This window comes from Ictidomys tridecemlineatus, chromosome X (genome assembly GCF_052094955.1).
Source record: "Ictidomys tridecemlineatus isolate mIctTri1 chromosome X, mIctTri1.hap1, whole genome shotgun sequence".
Taxonomy (NCBI): domain Eukaryota; kingdom Metazoa; phylum Chordata; class Mammalia; order Rodentia; family Sciuridae; genus Ictidomys; species Ictidomys tridecemlineatus.
The window spans coordinates 100,757,297-100,773,558 of NC_135493.1; the positions used below are offsets into that span (position 1 = coordinate 100,757,297).

The 16,262-nt window shown below is 33.1% G+C and overlaps 1 protein-coding gene and 1 pseudogene across 15 annotated transcripts in view; both read left to right on the top strand.

Annotated features, from left to right (window-relative positions):
* Positions 1–16,262, top strand: part of Dmd (dystrophin) — a 2,094,227-nt gene that overhangs the window by 609,400 nt on the left and 1,468,565 nt on the right. The gene's annotated exons all lie outside the window — the stretch shown is intronic.
* Positions 504–1,329, top strand: LOC101962946 (zinc finger CCHC domain-containing protein 9 pseudogene; annotated as a pseudogene).

The following is a 16,262-nucleotide window of genomic DNA, read 5'->3' on the forward strand; positions in this document are numbered from 1 at the left end:
AACAGTGAACTAAAATATATAGGCAAGGGCTGACTTGATGGTTTGACTATGAATCTTCAACTTTTCAGTGGTGCAAAAGTGATATCCAGACTCACGTGCTGTAAGAAAGTGTGTGCGTGGCACACATGGAATGAGATCGCGGGTCCCTTGATGTTGGGTCCCTTGATGTCCTAGGGAACCTCCTGTTGATTTCCCCGGATCTGGCCAGACCTATATGGAAACGCGGGAGGGCGGAGGAACTGGCTGCTGGATTCCTGAGAGTCCCCTGCTTCCGGTGGGGCACAACAACAAAGTTGTGTGGCCTGCCAGGGTGCCGGCCCTGGAATCGGCCTCAGCTGTTGGGGCGCTGGCCGCCTTGGACCCCTCCAGGCTGGGCTCTCCCACTTCACCCCCTTGATACCCAGAGCGCTCCCTTCCCATGTACTCTGGGGAACAGCTCCAGCAGCTCTTGCCAGGTGCAGAATGTTCGGCAGGAGCACGTGTAAAGTGACTGATAAGGTACCTCTGATGCAACATGACCAGGTGGGCAGAGTTACTACCACACATAAAAAGAGGCCCTTGCCTGCAACATCATGGGAGGACATGAAGAAGGGGTCCTTGGAGGGAACAAGCCCAAATCTACCAAATCGTAAACAACCTGAAGCCAATAGACTGTCCCTTAAAAATGTTGCACCCCAAGCAAAACATAAAAAGAACAAAAGGAAGAAAGAATACTTAAATGAAGATGTGAATGGATTCATGGAATACCTAAAACAGAACTCACAGATGGTTCACAATGTGGAGATGATAGCAATGGACAGCCAGGAAGTAAGGGAAGAAATTGCAGTTGCTTTAAAGAAAGACAGTTGATGGGAAGGAAGACGATTAAAAAGACAAGCAGCGAAGAAAAACGCAAGGGTATGTTTCCACTATAGAAAACCTGGCCAGGGAATTGCAGATTGCCCAGCTGCCCTTGTAAATCAAGATATGGGCACTGGAATATGTTATTGATGTGGGTCCACAGAGCATGAAATAACCAAGTGCAAGGCTAAAGTAGACCCAGCTCTTGGTGAATTTCCTTTTGCAAAATGTTTTGTTTGTGGGGAAATGGGGCATCTGTCCCATTCATGTCCTGATAATCACAAAGGATTCTATGTTGATGGTGGTGGTTGCAAACTTTGTAGTTTTGTGGAACACTTTAAGAAAGATTGCCTTGAAAGTCATAATTCAGATCGAATGGTCACAGTTGGTCACTGGGCAAAGGGGATGAGTGCAGACTATGAAGAAATTTTGGATGTGCCAAAACCAAAGAAACCCAAAATAAAAATACCTAAAGTTGTCAATTTTTAATAGCATTCAGTACCGTTATTAATTACTATCACATTGTTACTTTCCAAATTGGGCGTGCTTTACGAGTTAGGCTTCCTTAGTGCCAAGAATAGTTTACTGCATTCTGTCCATCAAGGAGTACTTGTACCTCTGTTTGGAGAAAAAAATCACTGAAGAAAAGCACAAGATTATTAAATTGGATTCTCTGGAAGAACTTGTTTTTAATGGAGAAAACTTGGACAAAACTAAGTTATATAGTTGATTATATATATATATATATATATATATATATATATATATGTGTGTGTGTGTGTGTGTGTGTGTGTGTATAATATAAAAACAAAAGCATACTGCTTTGTATTTGTGAATGAATTTTTGATCATATTGTTTTCTTGGTGTAAAATATCAATTTATTATTATACTAGAACTTTATAATTTGCCATAAAGTCTGTATTTTTAAAATATTGAATAAAAATGCATTTGCTATTCCCTGAAAAAAAAGTGATATCCATTCAGTCTATGGAATGAATCATACTTTAGATTTTGAATAAAGGTCTTTTTCCAAGCTAATTATATGTAGTTGACATGTTCTCAAGTTCCTGGACAGCATCAGAGAGCTGCAGCTTCCAGTCAGCCACACTGTGATAATCTACAACTAATATTTAACAGTGTACTGTATTGTTGGGATAGGACATTTGATAGGTTAAATATAGAAAATGCAATTTTGATTTACATTGTTTTTACTTTGTGGCCCTATAATAAATCAAGGATCTTCTGTATAGTATTCGATGACAATAATATCCTATCAATATTCCTCCCATAGAAATAAAGTGGCACTTAAAATCCTATGAAGTAATATGATTGAATATGGTACTAGTGTGTGTTTGTTGGTGTTGCTTAATATATTTCTTAATCTTTCGAGTCTTTCTCATATCCCACAGAACTAGCAAAAAAAATTGAGTTAGTAATAAAGTTGTCTGAAATGCAGTCTTACTACTTTGAAATCAATGCCCCACAAAATATTACTTTATCCTTGCTTTTATGCCTCCTTTTACCAATTATCTAAGACAAAATTCTAGAAGGCATTTTCAACAACACTCTCTTTTCTTTGTATTTAAAGTCACCAAATCCAATAGATTATGAGGACAAATATGTCATAAATTCACCATGTCCCTTCTGCCACCATTCCTACTATTTTCTAAGCCCCCAACATAACTCATCAGTTCATTGTTTTAAACACCCTTGAGTGTCATGGGTCAGGCACTATTACCTTTTGTACTTCACTTGTCTCCTAATTGGTCTTGCTGCTGCCACTCTTCCACAGACCATCCACACTGTATCCAGAGTGATCTTTAAAGAAAAAAAAATTAAAATTATATTACTGTTTTCATGAGTTGACTGTCAGTTCTCTAAAATTATCACCAAAAAAGCCCTACTGATCAAGCAGTGTTAAGTGTATTAGACATACTACCATAGGGAAACTACTAACTTGACAAGGTCTTGTCCATGTGTTAATGTGAAAAAAATTGAAAAAGGGATCCTACAGAGCTTGGCTGGGTGATTGGTTATCCAGGTTTTACAAAGAAGGGAGCTGTTTACTATAGGATAAAAGATTTGACATGATAGTTTTTAAACTGATAAGAAGAATGATCTTGAAATGAAGAAACAATCCCCACAAAATTAATAGTTACGTTGGTTCACAGTCTTCATTCTAAGTGTAGGTATTTCCCAGGGCATGAAGCTAGGTGGTCTTTGCTTTGTCTTGGTATTATAAGGATAGGAAATCATACTGGTTTTTGTACTTATGTGTGTTTAGTTGCTTCCTCTATATTATAAAACATAAAATATTTTATAAATGTCAAAATGTATTACAAAATATATTTTAAAGGAAATTTTACTTTGCAAAGCATACATATTTTATGATATGTATTATTATTTTTATCCTACCCTCAATTTATGTAATATGCAAAACAAATTATATCCTCTAGCTATATTGATTCTTGTGATATTCTTCCCCCACCCCCGGCACATATGCACTCAGTGTTGTCTTACATAGTTTTATGTCTTTGAACAAATTCTTCTTCTGCCTGATAACCATCCCAAACCCTCATTGTTTTCTTTCCTTGTCTGGCAAATTTTGATTCATCTCGCTAGATTTCCTCAAAAATCTTTGTTTTGGGAAATCATTCATGATAAAAAAAAAATTCCTAGTTCTCAGTAATGTCTGTTTTCCCCTTTCTAAGCTTTCCTTTCTTCTTGGGCATATACCTATATAGTTCCTCCATGGGACTATAATTTCTTTGAGGGCAGATGTTTTATTCTTCTTCATATACATTCTTGTCTAAGAAAGTGACTGAAACACAGTTTATAACAGATGAATAACCAATATGTACTTATTTTAGTGTTTTTGATTGAGTATACAAAGCATTCCTTCTTAAGTTTGTTTTACTTGGCACAGTAGCCAGCTTTATTGAGAATTTAACTATGGGTGAGGCCCCTAAGGTCTGTGCACAGGTAAGTAACACATTTAATTTTCCTTACAAAATATAGAAAGGAGTTTGAGTGGTACAGGAATATTTTTGGTTCCATAGCCCTTATTCTTAATCCTTTAATGCTACCCTTTTTAATATGCTTAATATCATATTGGTAAGGATTGCCAACCATAAACATGATATGTATTATTTGGAATATTAAAGGGCACATAATTTCTTCTATTAATATTTAGCTAATGTTCATTAAGTATTCACAATTTGCTAGTTACTATTTGAATTTCTTTATATGAACTACCTAAGCCACCTAAATAAATTTAGGAGTTATTCAACATACATTTACTCTCTCCTTTTTGGTTTCTAAGGTACTACACATTCTTGGTTTCCCTTTTGTATTTCTAGCTTATGGTTTACTTTTCATTTTCATATTCTTATTAATCCAAATTCCTAGTATCACACTAAGCGGGGTTCAGTTCCTAGACTACATTCATTTCTTAAATGATATCATGACATTAAATATTGTCCATAAATTGATGCCTCTCAAATGATCATCCCAACTCAACCTTTTTAGTATAGTCCAAACTTTTAAAAAATTGTTTTTAAAGATGTTGATGGATCTTTATTTTATTCATTTACTTATTTATTTATATTTAACCCAGTGCCTCACGCATGCTAGACAATTGTTCTACCACTGAGCCAAACTTTTTAATATAACTATCTACACACTCTCTAGTCAATTTAAATTTTACCTGTTCAAAATTGAATGGACCAAGCTCCAAATCTGCTTCATCAACAATGCTTTATATTTCTGTATCAACCACATTCTTTCAGTTGCCCTAGTTAAGCACTTCAGAGTCAAGCTTAATCTACCCCTTTTTTTGCAAGATGTAGATCAGAAAAATATACCATGACTAACTTGACCAGGTCTATATCTACAATCTACTCACTTCTTACTATTTCCTTTGTCACTGCCATTCTTTCTGGTCTAGATTGTTGAAATAGCATTTTAAGCTGACCTGCCTACTTTGGCCTTTGCTTTACCTGCAAACTGTTTTGTCTGCTGTGTGGTCCTGATAACCTAGAAGTCAGATCACATCACTCTTTTGCTGAAAATCCTCCAATGGTTTGCCACTTCCCCAAAGGAAAATGTAGCCCTGCATTCTTGTAAATCCAAATGCAGTCATCTCCTTCTCCCCATCCATTTCTTTCCTGGCCTCCTCTACCAACATTGTTACCTTTTCTCATTCCAGGGCAGTCATACTGGCCTAATTTATGCCTCTGCCTGAACACATAACCTCCACATATTGACATGGATATCTCTTCTACAAGTTTAAGTCTTTCTTTTTTGCAATACTCAGTGAACTCAATGATATTTTACCTGATCTTCCTAATTCAATCCACAATGTTCTCTCCCCTGGCAATTCCTATTCCCCTCCCTCACTTCATTTTTTTTTGTAGTATTTACCATCTTCAAATACTTTTTAATTTTATTTAATATATCTCCTCCAATATGATTAGTTACATAAGAACTTGGATTTTTTTATCTGTTTTGTATATGCCTCTACACTCATCCTCTAGAATAATGATTGGCCCTTTTTAGTTGCTTAGTAAATAGTAGTTGAAGACATACTACTTTTAGTAAGTGACAGAACCAAATGACTTTAGAGCCCTTCTAAACAAAATAAAGAAAGCCATGATGCATTGAATATATAAAGTCTAGTCTACAAATTGTTCTTCTGCCTGGCCTATCTGCAAATATGACAATTTCTGACAAATTATCTATTTGAAGTTTTTGTATTATTAGTTCATTTACTAGGATAGATAATGAGAGGTATAACAATTGATTATGAATAGCTTATATGCTTATGAAAAGCAAAATGATAATGGATGTAACACATTATGGTTTCCTTATTTAAGGATGTATTACCTATGATGAATAGATAGGATACTTAATTTTCTGAGTTTCTCATTTACCCTCAAAACAAAAATAGACTATATATTCATTTGTGTGATGTGTGTGTGGGTATGTATGCATGCACACCTCTGTGTGTGGGGTGTGTGTGTGTGTGTGTGTGTGTGTGTGTGTGTGTGTGTGGTGTATGTGTGTGTAGTCTATATGTCTAACTATAAACACATATATACATATATCCTTGCACTGGTTTCATCAAATATTGAGAAAATCTAATATAAAAAATGAAGCTTGCTAGTTGTCTCAGTTCCTTGTGCAAACCCTTTTTTTTTCCAGCAAACATTGTTTAGTCACCAAAAACCTCCCTTCCCAAAGCTGGGTTTCAATTTGTTGACTTCACATTTAAAAATGGTCAAGGTATTAGCAGTGAGTGTCATATGTTGCTCATTGGCAAGTGAGATCTCTAAAGATGGCCTATTATATGCTAAAAATAAAGGACTTTGATGCCAAAACCTCTATTCAATTCAGTCAGTATTTCAAACAGGGAAAAATCAGTTGAGGAAAATTGTCATCATATACATTAAATATCTTTGTGCTTCTCGTTTTGGTTAATTTTTCTTGCACCTTCAAATGCTTTGTGGGATCTGCTGCTGACAAGGAGCAAATTTATTTGTTTAGAATTTTGGCAGCCTTTCCTTCTTTAGCCTTGACTTTCTTGTAGATGTGCTAATGAGCTGTGAAAAGGCCAAATGGGAAAGAAATAAGACTTCCAGATAATCCATACTCTGATAAACTACTCCCATGATAATTGGCAGTTTATGGTTCTTCTAGGGCAGTGGGATAAAAAAGCAGTGTTGGCCATGTGTATGGAACAACCTACATTAATAAAATTATAAAAGAAGTTTACAAGGTAATCACAATCCATTCAAACAAATGTCATGTGTGTACCTTCAGGCCTAGGCACAATTTGATTATCTGAAAAGCTTTATAGGTCAGATTGTGCTGTGTCCCAGCATTTCTAAATCATGAAATTCTAAACCTACTTGTGGCTATTTCTCTTCTACCTTAAATGAATTTCTTTTTCCTGATTTATATTTTTCACAGGCCAGATCAAAAACACATCTACCCTTCCTTTTCTGCTTAATTTTCATGAAGTTATCTACATTACAATTTTCAACTGCTTCCATATATTTCATATTCAAAATTTAAATCACTGTGTTAATTTATGGATGTAGCAATAATTCTGTTTCATTTCTAACATAATGTGAAATAAGTCACCATATAAAAATACTTATTAAAAATAGAACAAGGAGTGATTTTGTAGGAAAATTTTAAGGATTATAGAAATCAGGAATATAGAGAATATTTTAAAAGTATAATAAAACTTTGTTTTCAAACACAGTGTTTATTCTTTCACTATTTGAACAAAGTATGTTTATACATTGTATCTTTCCCTTCCTATTTTCCAAAGTAGAGCAACCAAGTCAAAACCTACCAATAGCATGTTTTACGTTTTGATATATATGATTATATAGCAATAAAAATTCCAGTAATATTTTTGTTCCATATTTTATCCTGTTCATGCTTTAATGTGCTGATTTGAAATTTAAATATGATTAAATTTTAGGGCACTGTGCTAATGAAGCCCATGGTAGTTCTTTTTAAACAAATTCATATGAGTATATTATCCATTGAGGATGCAGATATTGTACACTAAAAGTCAATTATTTTATAAATATATAAAATTGGTCACAGACGGATCTAAGGGTGAGAGAATCTAGATGAATAAATGAATTGTGTCAATAATTGTATGGGTTTATGATACATGTAATAACCACATTCACATAAAATATGGCACATTTTTATATTTTGATTTTTAAATGCAAATCTAAAAGAGTATGCAAAATTTTTAAATTTTACAAATCTAGCTATCTCTGGGAAATTTCTTTCCCTTGAGTTATTAAAATGATGTCTGACTAAATAGTTAATTTTAGAGATGTCTACGAACTGATACTGAGTTCCATTCCCATCTCTGCTTTTTATTAGCTCTATGACCTTGGGCAAGTTTCTAACCTCTATGAATGTGGTTTTCTTATTGTAGAATGTAGACAATAATTGTCTCTTATGATATGAAGTAAAATTAGATGATTTAGTGACATATTTATACATATTACAAATAGTGGACACTCAGTGTATTATTTGTCTTTTTGATTGTAAATTCTATAGGAGTTTAGAGGACAAGACAGACATCATAGATTAAAACATAGTCTACAAAGTGAGGAGCACCCACCTAGGTGAAACAAAAAATGATTCACTGGTTTTCTAGAATAATGTATTACAATGTGTTCCTATATTCATATTATAATTATTAACTAATATACTTTATCAATTTAAAACAATAGTGATAAATTATTTAAACCACCATACCCCAAAATTATAATATCAATATGAAATGGCTTTAAAAAATAATGATAAATTTGCAATCATTTGAAATATTTTAATTTCAGTTAACATGTATTAATTATACATATTGATGGAGTTCAGTATGATATTTTGACACATGCATGCAGCATGTGCTAATCAACTCCAGCCTTATTTTTAATCCACCTCTTGCCTTTCAAATCTCTACTAATCACTATTCTACATTCAGTTCAGCTTTTCATAGCTTCCACATGTGAGGAATAAAGTGCAGTGCTTGTCTATCTGTATCTTATTTCATTTGCAATATTCTCTAGTTCTGTTCGTTCTGCTGCAAATAACAGGGTTTCATTCCTTTTTGTGATAGAATAATATTTCATTGTGTATATATTCCACATTTTCTTCATCCATTGACCAGGTTGATAGTCACCTAGGTTGATTCCATATTGTGGATATTATGAATAATGCCTCAATAAAGATGGATATGCAGGTGTCTGTTTAGAATGCTGATTTCATGCTTTCAAGTCATTTTATATAATATATGGTATGTGATATCTCAAAAACTTAGAGATCCCGAACAGGATGGCAGTAATAGTAGGCCCCTTCCTTATTTATTGGTATCCTCAGTGTTTGCAATGCAATGAAACACATGTGTACAGTTTAGTGGGTTAATGGATTTTATTATCTTACATGATAGAATACTTTTGCTGGGTATGGGGTATAGGCCTGTAATTCCAGTGACTTAGGAGACTGGGGCAGGAGGATCACAAGTTCCAGATCAGCCTCAGGAACTTAATGAGACCTTGTCTCAAAATAAAAAATAAAAATGGCTGGAGATGTAGGTCAGGGATAGAGCTCCACTGGGTTCAATTTACAGCATCACCCCCCAAAAAGTAGAACACTAAATGTTTTTCAATAAAATAGGAGTGTCCTAGGAAATCTTTTTACTGAACAGAAAAGTTCTAGTTATCTCATGGCAAAGTAAGAAAATAAATTTTGTATTCTCATTTTCAAAAAGTCAAGTGTCTCAACTATGCTAAACTTTTTTATGTTGGAAAGTGACTGTGAGTACCATATTATTCTCAGATATTTCCAAAAGCAATAAACTACTTGATCTTTCCATTGAAGGCAAAGTTTCTATATTAACAATGATTTCAAAATGAGTAGCATTTTATAAGAAAGTCATGCTAAAGAGACAACATTTCAAATGGCTATTTGGCAGTATTCTCATCATAAGTGTATCAGTTATAGAATCTTAAGCATCTGTAAAACAATCTTGAAAAGTTTTCCAATCTGTTGAAAATATTATAAATGAAATGTTTTAGTGAGGTTTCAAATCCACAGTAGAAATAGAAATAGAATAGAAATACACACACACACACACACACACACACACACACACACTCTTCTTATTGCCTTTCACTGTCTTCCTACATGGACCCTCTGGTTTACCTTCACCAACATAAAAGAGGACTTTTATTACTTTTCTTGAGGCAGCGGATAGAATTTGCAGCTAATAATGAAATCTGCTAGAGTCTTCCCAAGGCTTAATGCCATTAGTATTTTTTTACACTGCCAAGCTCTAATATCCTTAAAGGATCTTCTCTGCTGGAGAGAATAGGGAGACAAATATAGCAGTGAATAAAGCAGCAGGTGCAATAAATAGATGTGGAATATAATACTTTTTCTCTGCTATGATATGGAAAGATACTATGACTTTGGACTTAATTCCCTCATGAAGAAATCTCTTTATAGTAATCTAAATTAAGAAGGAATTGTGATAAGATATGTACTAGAAATTGTTTGACTCAACAAATATCTGGCATATTCTACTATATGTCAGATACTGAACAAAACTTTCTACTTTCAAGAATCTTACCTTTATGCCCCCTATGAGGCTTTTTCTGAAGGTTATACCACACCATTGTTTTGGAAACAAGGAAGGGAGACAAAAATATGTAAAATAACTTCTAAAAACTCACTGAATTTATTTAAATAATATATGTAGTAGAAGATGTTGGGATAATCCAAGTAATGGTATACTTTAAGAAAAATGGAGATAACTAGTTTTGTGGGGAAAGTTGGCCTATTTAGCAAAAATGTCTTCAATTAAATAAATGTTTTTACAATCAAACTAAACTAAAGTCCTCTTAGTTGTTAGTTTTTCTTACTTCTATATTCTACATAGCACTAAATCAGAAAAAATGAGGCAATGGTAGTGATTTTATAAAGGTTGAATGGAAAAGGGTGATACTTAATATTAGTAATAAAGGACTCTATGTATATGAGTCTTACAAACACCCTGAAAGTAGAATCATCACCTTATCCATTTTCACATGTGTACCAGGACTCTAAACTTAAATAGCTTTGCATAGCACACATTGCTTATAAATTCCAGAAGCCGAACTTGACCTTAGGATTATTTTACTCCAAAATGAGACAGATTTAAAGTACCCCCCCCCCCCTTAGATACTGGTTTTACACACATTGAAGCTTTTGGTACATTGTTATGTCTACGGATGTAAGTGGAGCCAGGAGGGCAGTGAGATTTTAGAGAAAGCTAGCTTGCATATGCAAGAGTGGAAAAGTGACTCAGAAGAATCAGTTGGAGAGGGAGAGGTTGGAAAGAGAAGAGCTAATCAATACTGGGATGTTCTTAAGTCTTTACTAAGGAACCAGTTTAAATATGAGAAGCAATTAAATGATCAGGAGACTGCAATCAATGGCTTGAGTCTCAAATTAGATTTGCCACCTATGGTTTCTAAATAAAGTTTTATTGGAACATATTCATGTTTATTCACTTATACATTTTGTCTATGGCTCCTTTTGTATTGCACTCTACAGTGACACTACGAATTAAGTACAACTAGCTGGTAGTGGTTGGTAGAACTGAAGATATTTACTACCTGGGCCTTTACAGAAAAAGCATGACTCTTTGGTTATATGATAAGATTTTCCATTGAAATACAAAATACTAGTATTAATGTGATTATTGGTAAGTTTTTGGGTAATTCTACTCTTATAACTTCTAATTTATTTAAATGTAGACTTCTAAAATAAATAGAAACATAGCTAAGAATACTGTAAAAGGTGATTCATGAAATAAAACAAAATTTAAATTATTTAAAAATTTAATTTTTTTAATGAATGTGAGATTTTATTAATAGTCCCATACAGATGGTTTGAAACAATAAGAGAAAAATAGTACATGGATTTTATGGAAAAAAGTCAAACAACTTAAAAATCTGCTATAAGCATAAAGCTTAAAATGGCCATATGGAAAAATTTTACAATAATTTTTTTCCCTCATAAGTCACTCTGGAATATTTTATGTTGTAGAAAATTCTAGACTATAGTAATTTTTAGATGGATATGAAGTGGAAAATATTTTAGTTCGAATAGTGTTTTCATTTTCATGAGATATATGTATTTCATTTTGAAATGTTTGGTAGGTGAAAGAAATTGCATAAAGCAGCTTAGTTTAGAATAATTTTTATTTTAAAGGTATTTATTTTTTATATATTTATAAATAAATGATTAAAATAAGTAACACTTGTTACTGTTGCATAGGCCTTAGAGAAAATAACTTAGAAATTTACTTGTTCTCAGATATTTTGACACTATCTTATTTTAAAGTTATTTTTAGAAAAACACTTATTTTAAAATTACCTACCAACTATTATGAATTCCAACCAAATATTAACTTTTTAAAATTATTAATATATACCAAAACACTATAAAGTTATTGTGTTTATCTTTCTTCTCTGTCATCTGTGAATTTCATAATATTCTCTCAGCTCTTCATAATGACAAAAAGAATGTAGGCTTATTGGGGATCATGTTTCTTTTCCCACACCTCATAGATATGACTTCAGTTTCACTAATCATGAAACTGGACATCTGTTTTCTACTACCTAATACATTTATGAGAAAATTGTTTTACATAGGAGTTGATTGATGTTTAATAAAAATGTTATTGTATACTATATTTATATAATAAATGACAATTTTTTATATTGTCAACATTCCAGGAAAAAGAGATATGGATCCTCAATAATGGGACTATCAATCATGAATAAATAAACAGGGGCATAACAATTAAAAGCATATATGCACAGGCCAGGGTAGCCTATGGTAAGTCTGAAGAATAAAGGAAAGTTTGGAGTTAGCAGGTGGAAATAGAGAAGAAATTTAAGGTGTTTTGAAAGAAAGCTTATTGACACTTGTGACTATTGTGTGAAAACCTGTAAGCTCTGATTAGCAAGTGGCTACAATTACTAGGTCAAATCAGTCTTAAGTCATAACAGGCTGTTTGGATTGGGCTTGTTAAATAGTATGTCAAGGAAGTGTTCTTGTTAAGTAGTTACTGTTGTGATAATTATTATCAGGCAAATTGTGCATGGTAGGCCTCCTTTCATGCCCTTCTCTGGCTCTATTTGTCAGGGTTTGACGTGGGTGACTACATTGTGAATCTGATAACTTTCACAATATTATGTTATAAATTTTTCTAGGTACATTTAAATTTAAATATTTTATTATTTTCTCTCTGAACTTTTTGTTTTGTTTAGGAAAGTCTGTCAGAGTAATGATTTCTTCTTTCCCTTCCTTCTTTATTTTATGAGAAGGTTTCTATTACTTTGTGGATTATAATAACCAAAACAGAAATTCTCAGAAGATGGACAAGAAAAGAAGAAATAAAAGGATAAAAGATGGAATGACTTAGAAAGTGTATATATATATATATATATATATATATATATATATATATATATCCAACAATATAAAATGGGGAATTAGGGCTGGGATTGTGGCTCAGTGGTAGAGTGCTCACCTAGCATGAGTGAGGCCCTGTGTTCAGTCCTCAGCACCACATAAAGATAAATAAATAAAGGTATTGTGTCCATCTACAACTAAAAATATTTAAAAGGGGGGGAATTAGACAAAGAAAGAAAAGTAAATAAACACATACATGTCTGTTCTATATGAATATATACATACATATAAATATACAAGAATTATCAAATGAAATATTGGGGCATACATATTTAAAATCATGACTATGTTATATATCACGATTTTACTCTTTAAAAGACATAGTTATTATTTAAATCACAGTCCATGGGAAACTTTTATTGAAAGCATAAATGTCAATTGAGAAATTAAAAATACTCTAACTTATTTTAACAGTATTTATTAGTTACCTTCTAGTAGGCAGAGTAGTAAAGGGTAGTATAACATTTAAAGGTAACATATAAAGGTATACTCTTATCCACAATTTTGCTTTTAAGGGTTTCAGTTTCCCATGATCAACAATAGTCTGAAAATATTAAATATGAAGTTTTTAAAATAAGCAGTTCATAATTTTTAAATCATACAGTATTCTAAGTAGTGCAATGAAATCTAGCACTATCATTTCTGGGTTTTGAATCATCCCTTTGTATAATATATCTATGCTAGATACACTATATGCCTTAGTCACTTAGTAGACATCTTGATTAATCTATTAGATTGACCATCATAGTATTACAGTGCTTGTGTGTCAGAAAACCTTATACTATAGCCTAATAGGATGTCACAATCCCTACATCATTCACCTCACTTCATCTTATTACATAGGCTTTGTGTCCCACCTTCAGAAGAGAAGGATGAATATAATACAATGGGGAGAAGGGAAACTATATTCACATATTTTTTATATAGCACATTGTTATAATCCTTATATTTTATTAATTATCTGATTTCTTACCTGATTTCTTTTTTTATTAGTTGTTCAAAACATTACCTAGCTCTTGACATATCATATTTCATACATTTGATTCAAGTGGGTTATGAACTCCCATTTTTACCCTGTATACAGACTGCAGAATCACATCAGTTATACATCCACGTTTTTACATACTGCCATACTAGTGTCTGTTGTATTCTGCTGCCTTTCCTATCCTCTACTATCCCCCCTCCTCTCCCCTCCCCTCCCATCTTCTCTCTCTACCCCATCTACTGTAATTCATTTCTCTCCCTTGTTTTTTTCCCTTTCCCCTCACTTCCTCTTATATCCCTTACCTGATTTCTAAGTTAAACTTTATTACATATATGTATATTATAAAACACAATATACATACATACTATGTATGGTTTTATGCATTCACTTGGGCACCTTGGAATGTATCCTCCTTGGAGATATATATGTATATGAAGCAAAGTGGACTGGAAACATTATTGGGAATCTATTTTTGAGAGAAAAGATACATTTTCAGATAAATATCTGACTTTATGGGTAGAATTTTTAAAAAATAATATAATAGCTTTGACAAGTACATTTTTAAAAATTTTTATTTCTTTGTTTTAGATATGCATGACAGCAGAGTATATTTCTGGCATGTTATACATACATGGAATATAATACTCTAATTAGGATCTTATTCTTGTGACTGTAGATGATGTAGAGTTACCCTGGTTGTGTATTCAAATACAAGGATAGGAAAGTTATGTCTGATTATTTCTACTATCCTTCCTATTCTCATATTTGTTGTGGTGCTATTTACAATGAAATCTCAGCTCATAGATACTTTGGGCATGTTTTTCTATTAGATACACTATAGGTTTTGTGTCAGAAAAAAAAATGATGATGGATTAGGTAAGAAAGTTTATCTTTCAGAGTTATTTCTCTTAAAATGTCTAGATGAAGACTCTCAGGCCTTGTACTAAAGCTTTGCTCATCTGGGGACCCAAAGTTCCTCTACCTTCTTGTTCTATCATCCCCTAGGATGCTGCTTTCATCCCTGTGATCAAAGATAGCTTGCCATCACCATGTCTGAACCAGGGCCTTTTGAAGGAGAGAAGAACAAAGAGGAAGCATACCCATTTCCTTTTAGTCATGGTGAACAGATTGCAGATATCCTGCTGGCCAGTAGTTGGTCACATATTCTACTTAACTGCAAGGGAAGGGGGAAAAGATAGTTTATATCCTGAACAGCCAAGTAGTCTCTTTTCTACTGCTATATGAAAAATGGAGTAGGACAGATATTTGAGGACATTCTTTTTCCATATCCAGGTTTTTCAAGGTATCAAGATTAGTACTTTTGGTTATAGAACCTTTTGTTAGATATATTTTGATAAAAATTGAAAAAATAAAATATATTTTATATACAAAAACGTAGGCATTCAATACAAATTTTTCCTATTAAACATAGAATGGTAAACAGACTATAGCATTTATGTGAGCCTTTAATAGTTAAGAGTGTCAACTTTACTGACATTAAACATAAATGCAAATGACAAGATTGATAGAAGGTGTTGAGTTTGAATAGTGGACTTGGCACATGCCTTCCTTTAGAAAATATTGGCTAGTCTTATTCTTTGCTGAGTTTCCTCTGTCTCAGCAGAGTGTGTATATCATTACTTGGGCTGTATCCCATGCCTCTCTATTATCCCTTTTTACAATGTGATATCAGTGTCTGACTTAAAGCACAAATTTGAATGATGTATTTGGTTTCTTACTCACTAACCTAATGTGGTCCAGATATTTCTCTTAGTATCTTCAAAACCATTGACTCTTAATTTGTAGCAATGTAGCATTGAATATCTCTGTGTGTGTGTGTGTGTGTGTGTGTGTGTGTGTGTGTTATTGAGGTATTTTGTAATGGTAGGTTCATGAATTTTGAATTGAGTTTCTTCATTTAATAAAAATTTATCAAATTGTGGTAAAGACCTACATTCGGAATCCAAACAACCTGGTTTTAAATCTCAAAACCACCAAGTACCTTTGTGACCTTTGTCAAGTCACTAATTTTTCTAATCCTGTTTCCTTATCCTATTATTGTCTGTCATCCTGACCTATTGCAGTGAAAAATGCCACAATGCACATCAAGGGGTTGGCAAATTGACTGACACTAAGTGCCCAGTAAATAATGGCAGCTGTTATTATTGCTACTATATATGTAGCAGTAGTTGTTGTGATTGTTGTTTCAATATTGCCATAACAACAGGCCATATTTTTTCCTAAATTCTCATTAGGGTTTAACTTTGAACTGAATTTCAGGCACAAGCAATATTAAAAATTACCTAGTTAATGGTATCATTAGATTGGATGTCAAGTACAGTGTTGCATGATGGATTAATTCTTCATAAATCACCTCTGT